This window comes from Muscardinus avellanarius (assembly GCF_963383645.1).
Source record: "Muscardinus avellanarius genome assembly, chromosome: 4".
Classification (NCBI taxonomy): Eukaryota; Metazoa; Chordata; class Mammalia; order Rodentia; family Gliridae; genus Muscardinus; species Muscardinus avellanarius.
The window spans coordinates 75,131,853-75,143,910 of NC_137789.1; positions in this window are offsets into that span (position 1 = coordinate 75,131,853).

Consider the following 12,058-nt stretch of genomic DNA (forward strand, 5'->3'; position numbering starts at 1 on the left):
GGAGAAGTGGGAACTCTAATACATTGTTGGTGGGATTGCAAATTAATGCAACCACTTTGGAAAATAGTATGGAGGATCTAAAGAATTGGAACAACCCTATTACATAATATAGCAATTTTTTGGCTTTTAACCTTTGTCATCACCACCCCACCTGCATTATCACCAATACAATATTGATATGCCCCTTTCTGTTCTGAAGTAGGCAGGCAGATTCAAGTAACTCAATAAAAGGGTAGAACCAATTGGGCCAGAAGAGTAATACGTGCTTTATCTGAGTTTAGAATTATTTGAATTCCTTTCAATCATCTGAAACCACCTCTGAGTAATTACCCACCCATCTACCAGGCAATATTAAGCATAGCTCCTGGTAATGCAAGCAGTTCAAGAGATTTGTTCTGTTCTCCGATGGGGAGAAATCTCTTCTGTAGCAGAAGCTCTGAAGTTTTGCTAGAGTGTCTTTCTTGTAAGGTTATCAGCCAGAGGTTAATCTTTATCTATGATCTTAAGTAATATTTCCTTGGCAGATAAGAGGTAGAATTCTAAATTTTTTTTCTTTTTTCTGAAGCTTGGTATTTTCTAGTTCTTGTGGTTTTCTTTGCCATTATTATCTTTTTTAAAATTCTTATATTGACATGGGACTTGGTTAGATTTTTGTTTATTTGTTTTTGTTTTATTTTGCACAAATGTTTCCACTTCTTTTGATTCTGACCTCAATTAATTTATACATATCTTCCCAAGAGTGACTGCCTGCTCCAGGTACTCAATAACTTAACTCGGCTTCTCATTACCAAACAAGGAAATTGGCCCCAGGGTGTTCTGAGATCATATTAACAAGACTAACCTACAAGCTGAAATTTCAACAGAAATCTAAGTAGCAAATGTTTCAATTACCACTCACTTTCTTACTGTGGAAATGTTTATTATCTAACTGAAGGGGCCATACTTAGAAGTAGTCTAATTGTTCATCTTAGCACAATTACCATTCTATTAAATGCTTTTCTCTTGTTTCTTAGTGTACTGGTGTAAACATTTGAAGAAAAAACTCTCTAGAGATGTCTTCAAAATAAACTTGCAATAAAACCACATAATTTTTGTTCAGGCAATTGCCAATAATGCATATATTTATTTTTATTGTGTTTACAACTCTATTGATTTAAAAAGACAACATACATTACAATCAGAAATCTGACTCTGTGCTGGCCTATCATCCATTTTATCCATCCATTCAGAGCTCTTTGATTCCTACATCTTTTTCAAATATGGGGTTCAGCAACCTAATTATTTCATGAGCTCATCTAATTGTGTTGTTATACATCTCCCTTTATTGTTTAATACTGACTTCTGTTGCTTTCATAAATAAACCCAAATTAACAATTAGGTTAACAACAGTGCAAGTAACAATTTTGTTACTTGTTGGTTAAATAAGAGAAAGTTGGAATTGGCTCTAAGCAAAATAAGACAGGAGAAAATGACAATTCCTACTGGTAGTACTCAATGGAATGAAGTATTTAGATTAATTATTTAAATTTCCACCTGTGTTCACCCTAAATCAAGTTTCTATTTATGAAAAAGATATAGGAGATTGCATTGCTTCTGCAATGAAGAATGAGAGCTCTTCCAGAACCAGTGTGACAAATCACAGGTCATTTTACTCTCTGAGGACAAAATGATGAACACAACAAATAGTAGAACTGTTACAATATTTTGATTCACAATATTGCATGGTCAACTGAGCATGAGTTTTTCTGGAATCAAATAAAAAAATGAAAATGAAATTCACATCTTGGGGAAAAAAGTGTGTCTTGAGTTGCTACAATAAAGAGCTTTGGTTCTCACTCAATTCCTAATTCTGAAATAGTTCCCATTTCTTGAGATAAAGAAGACATACTCAAAATGAACCCTGAAATAAATCAATACTCTATGTACTCTCATTTTTTAGCTGTAATCAAATTATTTAATGAAATCTAAATACCTATTCTTCAAGAAAATTAGAAACTGTGCTAATTCCTGGACCTCAAAATACTGCTGCATATCACAAATTTTACTTTGGGCTTATGGACATCAGTAGGAAAGTACAGATTTTATATTAGCCTCCTGGAAAAGCTAGAGTTCTTCAATCCCATTTTGGGGTATTTTTACAGTTTGAATAAGCATCTTTAGAAAGAGGGAGCATCCCTACATGGTTTTCTCTGCTGATAAGCTATGACCATTTGTGTAAAGGGTCAAGTAGATATCCTGAAGCTCTCCCTTCCTACACAAAACACATCATGAATTTAAGTACTCCAGTTTATTATGGGCAACATCACAAACTAGGTATTTGTCTGCTTCAATTTAGTATAATGAGATACCTCTGGTAATTAACTTAAAAGAGAGAATGTTTATTGGGCTCATCCTTTTGGACATTACTGTCCAAGACTGGATGGAACCATTGCCTTGGCCTCTGATGGGGTGCTGGATGGCAAAGGCAGGGAGCACATGGTGAAGCAGAATCACTGATGTCATCAATCAGAAAGCCAAACAAAGGACAGGAGGGATATCCCTTATGAGGGCATGACTCAGACACATAAGGACATATTACAAGTCTCCATATTCTAAAGGTTCCATAGTCTTCCAATGTGCCACAACTGCATCAAACCTTTAATGTTTGGGTCTTTAGAGGACATTCAAGAACCAGTCTATAGTGGGAATTATTTCAAACTTAAAAGATTTAGGGATAGTGATTATTCTCATATTCCCATTTAACTATATAATTTATTTATGTTTATACTTTTATTGGTACACTATACTGTAGCATTATATCATAATATAGTTTACTAATTCACAGTGATGGTGATATACATGCACACAACCCTTGGTAATCTTTTCCCTGGCTCCCTCCCATATCCCCCCTTTCCTATACAAGAGATTGATATTGGTATTCTCACATATGCACATAATGTAATGGAAGTGATTTCTTCAATGATTCTCCTGCTCTCCACCCTCTTTTCCCTAGACCACCTACCTGGCTCCACTAAAGTTTCTCCTCCATTATATGAAGTCTCTGTGGTATCCATATTACACCCTAGCTTATACATATGAGAGAAAAATATGATCCTTCACTTTCTGTGACTTTATATTCTCATTTAATAATTTAAAGGTTCCTCCATTTCCTGAAATTGACAGAATTTTGTTCTTCCTTATTGCTGAGTATAATTCCATTGTGTGGGTATCCCATAATTTTTAATCCATTCATCTGTTGATGGACACCTAGATTGGCTACATAACTTGACTATTATAAATTGTATTGCTTTAAACATGGATATTCATGCATTAATATAATGTTCTGATTTCAATCACTTTAAAAAGATACCCAGGAGTTGCACAGCTGGATCAAAAAGTGAATCCATTCCCAATTTTCTGAGGAATCTCTACACTAATTTCCATATTGGCTGCACTAATTTGCATGCTCAACAGTGTAGAAGAGTTTCTATTTTCCCACATCCTCCTCAGCATTCATGCAGGAGATATCACAATCATTCCTGGCTTCAAATTGTACTACAGAACTATATAAATAAAAACAGTATGGTACTGGCACAGAACAGACACGTAGACCAATGGAACAAAATAGAAGATATAGAAACAAATCCACACACTAACAGTAATTAGTTTTCCATAAAGGTGCCAAACATGTGTTGGAGAAAAGATAGCATTTTCAATAAGTGGTATTGAAAAAATTTGTTATCCTTTTGTAGAAAATGAATTAAATCTCTACATCTCACCTTGAACAAAAGTCAACTTATGATCCATCAAAACCTAGAGACTAGTCAGATGTGATGGTGCATACTTGTAATCCCAGCATTTGAGAGGCTGAGGCAGGAGGATCGAGGTTTGAGGACAGCTTCAGCTACTTAGCCTCTTGGCAACTCAGTGAAACGCTGTATCAAAGTAAAGATTTAAAAATAGCATTTGGGGTGTAACTCAGAGGTAGAATGTCCCAGGTTTCCCTCTCCAGTACCACACACACACACACACACACACACAAAAAAAAAAAAAAAAAAAAAAAAAACCCTGGAGATTAATCCAGAGACTGAAGTTATTAGAGGAGGCCATATGTTAGTCCCAACACTCTAACATATAGGCCCAGGTAGATATATCTTCAATAATTGGAGCCTGCCGAGGGGTTAGGCTGGTGCTGGGGCCAGTGAGGCCGGCATAGGAGCCTGCCTTGAGGCAAGGCCGGTACTGGGGCCTCCGAGGCCAGGATAAGAGCCTGCCGAGGGGTTAGGCCAGTGCTGGGGCCAGCGAGGCCGGCATCAGAGCCTGCCGTGAGGCAAGGCTGATACTGGCACCTCCTAGGCCAGGATAAGAGCCTGCTGAGGGGTTAGGCCGGTGCTGGAGCCAGTGAGGCTGGCATCGCAGCCTGCCGTGAGGCATGGCCGGTGCTGGGACCTCCGAGGCCAGTATCGGAGCCGGCCGAGGGGTTAGGCCGGTGCTGGGGCAAGCGAGGCCGGCACCGGAGCTTGCCATGAGGCAAGGCCGGTACTGGGGCCTCCGAGGCCGGGATTAGAGCCTGCCGAGGGGTGAGGCCGATGCTGGGGCCAGCGAGGCCGGCATTGGAGCCTGCCATGAGGCAAGGCCAGTGCTAAGGCCTCCGAGGGCGGGATTGGAGCCTGCTTTGAGGCAAGGCCGGTACTGGGGCCTCCGAGGCCAGGATAAGAGCCTGCCGAGAGGTTAGGCCGGTGCTGGGGCCAGCGAGGCCGGCATCGGGGCCTGCTGTGAGGCAAGGCCGGTGCTGGGGCCTCCGAGGCCTGGATTGGAATCCTGCCAAGGGGTTAGGCCGGTGCAGGGGCCAATGGCCAGCATCGGAGCCTGGCGTGAGGCAAGTTCACTCCTGCGGCCTCCAAGGCCGGGACCAAAGCTAGCTTAGGGGTTAGACCGGTGCAGGGGCCAGCGAGACCAGAACTGGGGCCTCCCATGAGGCAAGGCTGCTGCTTGAGCCAGCGAGGTCTGGATCAGTCCACTGAGTAGCCAGGCCACAACTGGGACCATCAAGAGTGGGATCGGTACTTGCAATGCAGCATGCACAGAGAAATATCGCAGAAAATATAAATCAGACGCTTCTCTTAATCAGCAATAACTAGGAGGAAAAGGGCAACAGGAAGAGGTTGAGCTATAGAAAGGGCCCTATAGTGAAGCAACTAATGTGACCAAGCAGAGGGTATGTAATACTGGAGGACGGAGCCTCTTTAAAACGCAGGAGGTACATAAACAAATGTATCAAAGTAAATCACCAAAGAAGCCTGGGATGGAGGGAGGGGGAGGGAATGGGATGGGGGCTGGAGGAGGGCTAATTGGATGATGTGTGCTTGTATATCCTCTCAAGTCTTGTACTCCAATGTGATTGATATATGACTACAATGTACCAATTTAAAAAATAAATTAATAAAAAAAGAAATATCTTCAATAAGACCCCCAAAACTCAGAAAAGTAAAACAAAAATTAGTAAATAGAATATCATTAAACTAAGTTTCTATTCATCAAAAGAAACCATCAAGAGTCTAGGGAGAGCCTACAGAATGGGAGAAGATCTTTGTCAGATATTCCTTTGATAAAGGATTGATATCTAAAATACACAAAGTATTTAAAAGACTTAACACTACAATATCTAATAACCCAATCAATAAATGGGCAATAGAACTAAATAGACACTTCACAAAAGAAAAAATACAAATGGCCACTAAATATATGAAAAATCTTCAATGCATTAGCATTTAGGAAGATGTGCATCAAAACTATACTGAGATTCACTCTAACCCCAAACAAAATGGTAGTCACCAAGAAGTTAACTATGCAATCTAGCTGCTATAAAAGTAAACACACCATGGTGATGCATGTCTATAAACCCAGTACTTGGGAGGCTGAAACAGGAGGATCATAGTTTCAAGGCCAGCCTCAACAACTTATTAAGGCCCCTGCAACTTGGTGAGACTGTTTCAAAATGAAAAATAAAATAGGACTTGGGATATATCTCAGATCAGAGCATGTAAGGGTTTAATCCTAAGGACCACAAAAAATAAAATAATGATAAAAGCTATAATATAGCAAATATAGAAATGAGTAACATAGTTTATTATCAAGTATTAGGTAATGTGCATAACTGTATGTGCTCTACTTTTATATGACTGGCAGGTTTGTTTACACCAGCATCATCACAAACACATGAATGATGCACTGTGTTATGACATGGCAATGGTTATAATGTCACTTGGTTAACTGAAAATTTTCAGTTCCATTATAATATCATGAGGATACTATCATAAATGTACTCTGTTGTGCCTGTGACATTGAACTGCCTGTAGTCACCACGTAGCACAGCTCATAGAGGAAATCACTTCCTTCACATAACCCACTTCTAACTGAATTCCTGGGACACAGTGTGCCTAGGAGTTCGCTGAATTTTTAGGACTTGGGTATAGTTAATACATATATGCAGAAATATTTTAAGGTGGGTTATTTGGAGGCTAGAAATTGGTTTTTGTGCTAACATTACATGCATTAATTGGAACAAATGTACATCCTCTTCTCTAAGGCTCTCCAGGGCCTTCCCTAAAAAATGTGCTCAAAGTTCATGCTTAACCTTTTCATTTGCAAGTGCTGAGGACTAACAGCAATGGGGATCTTTACAGTTCATTCATTTGTTGTTGGAATCATCCTACAATGATCCCATCTCTTCAGTGTGCTCAGTTTTTGTAGCCACCTTCACAACCATTTTCCTCTTTCTGTTCCTGGATGGTTTCTTTTGTTCCCAGCCATTTCATCACAGCAGTGACTAAGCTGCGATGCCGGCGGCAGCATGACATTGCAGATGGCCTATGTGGCCACTCTTCTATGCCATCTGTTCTTCACTAGTCACCTGCTCTGCCTCTAGGCCAAGGGCTCTCTCCTGTATTTTCAAGCATAAAATGAAATTCAGATGCAGTCTCTTAACCTATTCTCTAAATTTTCATGTGGTCTCAAAGATGTGCTGCTGTTATACTGAGGAGTAATAAAGGATGAGAAACTTTTCTGGAAAATGATAAGGGTAGCAAAGATCTAACTCTAGAGAAACCAAACCACTGAGTCAATGGCAAAGGGAAGATATGAACAAACTCTGGCTTAATATCTGTGGGTGAACTTAGGTTTTGTTAATTACTTATGCTGTCACAAGTATACTCAAGGAGTCTTTGGAAGAAGCCAAAAGAGATGTTCCAAGTGGATGGCTTAAAAATAAATATTGTATTACTCTGAATCTGTAAGTCTGTTGTATTTTATAACAATAGTATTTCTGATCATAAGTTCTTAGTAAAGGTCATGACCCCAGAAAAAAACAAATTTTTAGAAAATATAAAGAAAAAACCCAGAGAAGCCAGTTTCTCTCTGTTTTGAATTTAATTGCATCTCCTTATAAACAATATTTTGAAACCCTAACCCTCAGAATGTGATCTTATTTAGAAATATGGACATTGTAGAAGTAACTAGATAAAATGAAGTCATTCTGGACTGAAATGCACCATGAGCCCAACATGACAGGTGTCCTTATAAGAAAACTACCATGGGAAAATAGACATACAGCAAAATTCTATGCAAGGACAAAAGCAGAGATTAGAGGGGTGTTCTTTTCATCCCAGGAAGGCCAGAGTTTCTAGCAAAGCTTCAGAAGCCAGGATGAATCAGGGAAGGATTCTCCTTTGGCTTCCAGAGGACAGATGGCCCTATTGCTCTCTTGATCTCAAGGCTTCTGGATTCCTCAACTGTGAGACAAAAAAAAATTCCCAGTAGAGAGTGTTGGTGCACACTTGTAATACCAGTATTTGTAAGGCTGAGACAGGAAGATTGAAGCACATGAACAACCTCAGCTACTTAGGGAGGCCCTCTGCAACTCAGTGAGACCCTGTTTCAAATATAAAAAATAAATGTAGGGCTGGAGATATAGCTTGGAAGTACAATTCCCCTGGGAATCTCCAGTACCACACACACACACACACACACACACACACACACACACACACACACGCACACACAATACCTATTGTTTTAAACCAACCAATTTGTGGAACATTGTTATAATGCACCTGGGAAACTCATAGTTTCTTCACCCCAGCCAGGGCAAGTGCTGTTGTAATCAGTGGTCAGTGTCTGTCTGCTAAGGGTCATCAGTGCAGGAAAAAAGCTTGAGGGGCTGTGGCACAGTAATACAGAGAAACCACAGTAAATAGCTGTGAGAGCGCCTGCCAGGGATGCTAGAGCTCTTGGCCTCCAGGAGTGTGGTACTCGCTGAAAAACCAAAGATGGTAGAAAACAAAAAGGGCCAGGTGTTGGAGTCAAACCATGTGAGTTCTAATATGGCCTTGTCACTTCCTAGATTATGGTTATGTCTACCAGCCATAACCATTTTGTTCTTTAGTGTCTGTTTGAAATATAGTTAGTAATATTTATCTTACAGCATTATTACAGGAATTGTATGCATGTGAGTATGTATAAATTATTCAATGATAACCATTAGTTTAGCTATAAAGAGTTCAAGTTATTTAGACTTCCCAAAATCAAATGTATTAATTATCATTGATCTATAGAGTTTTAAAAATAATTTTGTGGTTTTGTGGACAAAGATCTGTTCTAGATTGGACTCCACTTATAATAAAGCCAGATACAAAGGTCATGTTAGACTCTAAAGCACTGAGAAATATTCCAGGACTCTGACAGTAGAGTTTCCCACTGGTTTCAGATGATGTTTCAAGCACTATGGTGAATTTTATATTCATATGGACTCATGATGACCTTGTAAAATACTGTTTGTGTTATTATTTTCAGATGATTCATTTGATGCTGAGGTGGGTTTGCCAAGTACACTCCAACCAAAGTGGTAGAGCCAAGATTCGAATTCTGTCCACTCTAAATTCAAATAAGATTTTAAGCATTATATCAGTCTTCCTAAAATATGTTTAAAAGAACACATCCCCATTTAATCAAAATATTACCCAGATCCCTTTTATCAAAATGATTCCCATTTGCATTTATCAAAATACAATCTAGAACTCTAATAAACAAAATGCACAAATTCAGTTGGTTTGGTTTAAACTTGCAATTCTAGGGTACACAAAACAAAATGAAAAGCATTTGCTTTGGTGTATGCTGCTTCCCAAGAACTTTGTTGAAGAGGATAAAAACTATGTAATTATCATGTGATGCTTAATGTAACACAAGTGGAGGTTCTGGTGGGTTGAGATGCCCTGAAGCTTAGGAGTTTTCTTACCCTTGAGCTTTGCTGTATTAGCAAAGCTCCTGGGGCCATTCCTGGAGGCAGAAGAAGCCCTCTTCATTCAGTTGCCTCAAAGCAAGGGAATACAAAGCCTCCATTCTCTGGCTGGGTGAGACCAGAGGAAGTAGTGGGCAGAGATGGAAAAATTTTTCAATTCATTTTTATGTTATGTATTTCTTTAGTGAGTAAACTATATTGTATCACATCCCTCCACACTTACATACACACAACACAATTAATTTAGAGTAACAGTGCCAGTGCTCAAAGAGAGTTTCCCATGTAGCACATGGCTCTGTCTACAGCTCAACTCACAGGTTACTGTAGATTCTCAGTCCCCCATGTTGTTTCACCTTGTGCAACAAAGACTCCAGTTGGGTATTCCACTTGCTACATTCTACTGGGAATTCTCAACTTCTTGTGTTGTTCTTTCTTCATTCTATTGGTTCTTAGGCATCTAGTCCAATTTTTGTTTTCATGTTCACTGCCTTCCCACAGAACTTCAACATTTCTAATATCCAATGATTAAATAATCCTTTTTTGAAGCTGAAATTATTTGAGAAATATTGGTTCATGGAATGTACCCATGCTCAAAACATTCAGTCCTTTGATTCTTGGCAAGAGCCAAGGGGACGTGGCAATTTTTTGGTGATTACATAAAGTGGTTCTTATTCAGCATGTAATGATTATGGCTATTCTTGCAATTACCTTCTAGAACTAATCTGGTACTCATAGTCCTCAGCTTAGCAAAACTGCTGGATCTCTGTCCAAAATATAAATAGTTGGCAAAGTGGCTAAAATGACCTAAACTCTTAACAACCCATGTGCAGATTCACTTTTATTATCCAATTTGTTTAAAATTATGTAAATAGAAAGGTAGTTAAAAGGGGGGGGGGAGAAACAGTATAAACATGGATGAGAAAGTAACTAGGAAATTATAATTTGCAAGAGACAAAGGTTAAAATCAATCACCTTAGTACTCAGTTGTCCAATTACTGATGAAGACATTAGTTAAGATATTTTAAAGCTGGAAAAAAATGTGAACAATAAAACTATGTTTTTAGCAGCTTTAGAGCTGCTATATATTTGTTTGTTTTGAAACTTTAAAACTAACTCAACTGAAAAATATTAGAAGATGCTTAAAAATCATTTTCATGTACCTTGAGCAGAAATTATTCAAAATGTCTGCTCTGCTTATTTGTAATCCACATCTGCTTTGTAAACAATCTGCTTACAGAAGTAAAAGGCTGCTTACTTGAAAAATAAGTACCAACCTTGATTCTAATGCAACTAAATTATTTTTTATGAGAAAATGTTAACCTTAGGAAGGGAAATGGTGGGCCCAGTGAGAGTATTTTTAGAACCTTTTTAATTATTCTTTTACTCCTGGGAAAGAACCACTTTTTGGCTTTTGAAACTCATGTGTTAATGAGACTTAGAAATACTTGTTTTATGAAAAAAAAACTACTAGAAGCAAATTTTCAATGACTAATTCAAAAGGAGTTATTAACATTAAAAATGTTCAATAGATTTACTTAAAGTTTATAAGACAGTTTTTGTCCCCTAATGACCTCCCTCAAAGCCCCAACTCTTAAAGATTTTACCACCTCCCAATATCACCAAGCAGAGGACAAAGCCTTTGATACATGAGCCTTCAGGGAACATTCTAGATATACACTACCCCAAAAGTCTTCTGTGATTAGTATGCTGAGACAGAAGGATCACAGATACAACACCAGCCTCAGAATCTTAGTGAGACTCATCATCCTAGGAAGGCCCTGTTTCAAAATAAAAAATAAAATAAAGGGCTGGGGGTGTAGTTCTTAGGTAAATGCCCCTGATTTTAATTAAAAAATAATTAATTAGCTAATTAATTAGATTTAAAAATAAATATCTTTTAAATTATATTTTAAAGATTTTCAGAGATCAAATAGTTGGGGGCATTTTAAAATAGTTTTATTAGACATACACAATTGTTCTTACTGGTCTTATTGGGAGTCTACAGCTATTATCCTGGTTATTTTCAGTATACAAATGAAAAGCACCATTTTAAAGTTTATCCTTTTATCTAAATTTTATTAGTAAGTGCTATAAAATTGTGTGTCATGTACACAATTGATAACATGTAGTATAGTCAGCAGATTGCCTATTTTCTTTTGTATAAAATGCTGTTATATACTATCTAAATCTGATTGGCCCAAACTGTTGACAAATAGCTAACAAATGTCCGTGAATATCTTTATCAGTAGGAATACAAGGGCTAATCAGTGAGCTGAGCAGGGAGAGATGGGAATATCTCCTTCCAAACTCCACTGACATTTTTCCTATCATCTCGTACTTCTTCTTCAGCTCTGTTATATGAGATTCTGTAGCTAAATATGTTTGGACAACAATGAGTACTACAGTCCCTTTTTTAAGCTTTACAATGCACACCAGCTTCTCATAAGCCCTGAAAAGTTCCACAATAAAGAATCTATTAAATTTTACTAAACTCAGAAATTTTATTATTATGGAGCTGTTTCTCAAATGAGTTTCTTATTAACATCCCACAGAAAACTTTAAAAAATACTACTCTAGAGAGAATATGCTTTCTTACAATATTAGACTGGAGTTGATGCAGACTGGAATCCAGGAATTTATTTTAGCCCAGCTTCCACTGTGCTAACATAAATATGATTTGTAACCAAGAATTACATAAATATTAATTCTAGGAGTTTTATTACTTGCATTAAATTCTACATTAATTATACTAGTATAATTATATTAATTATACATATATTATAG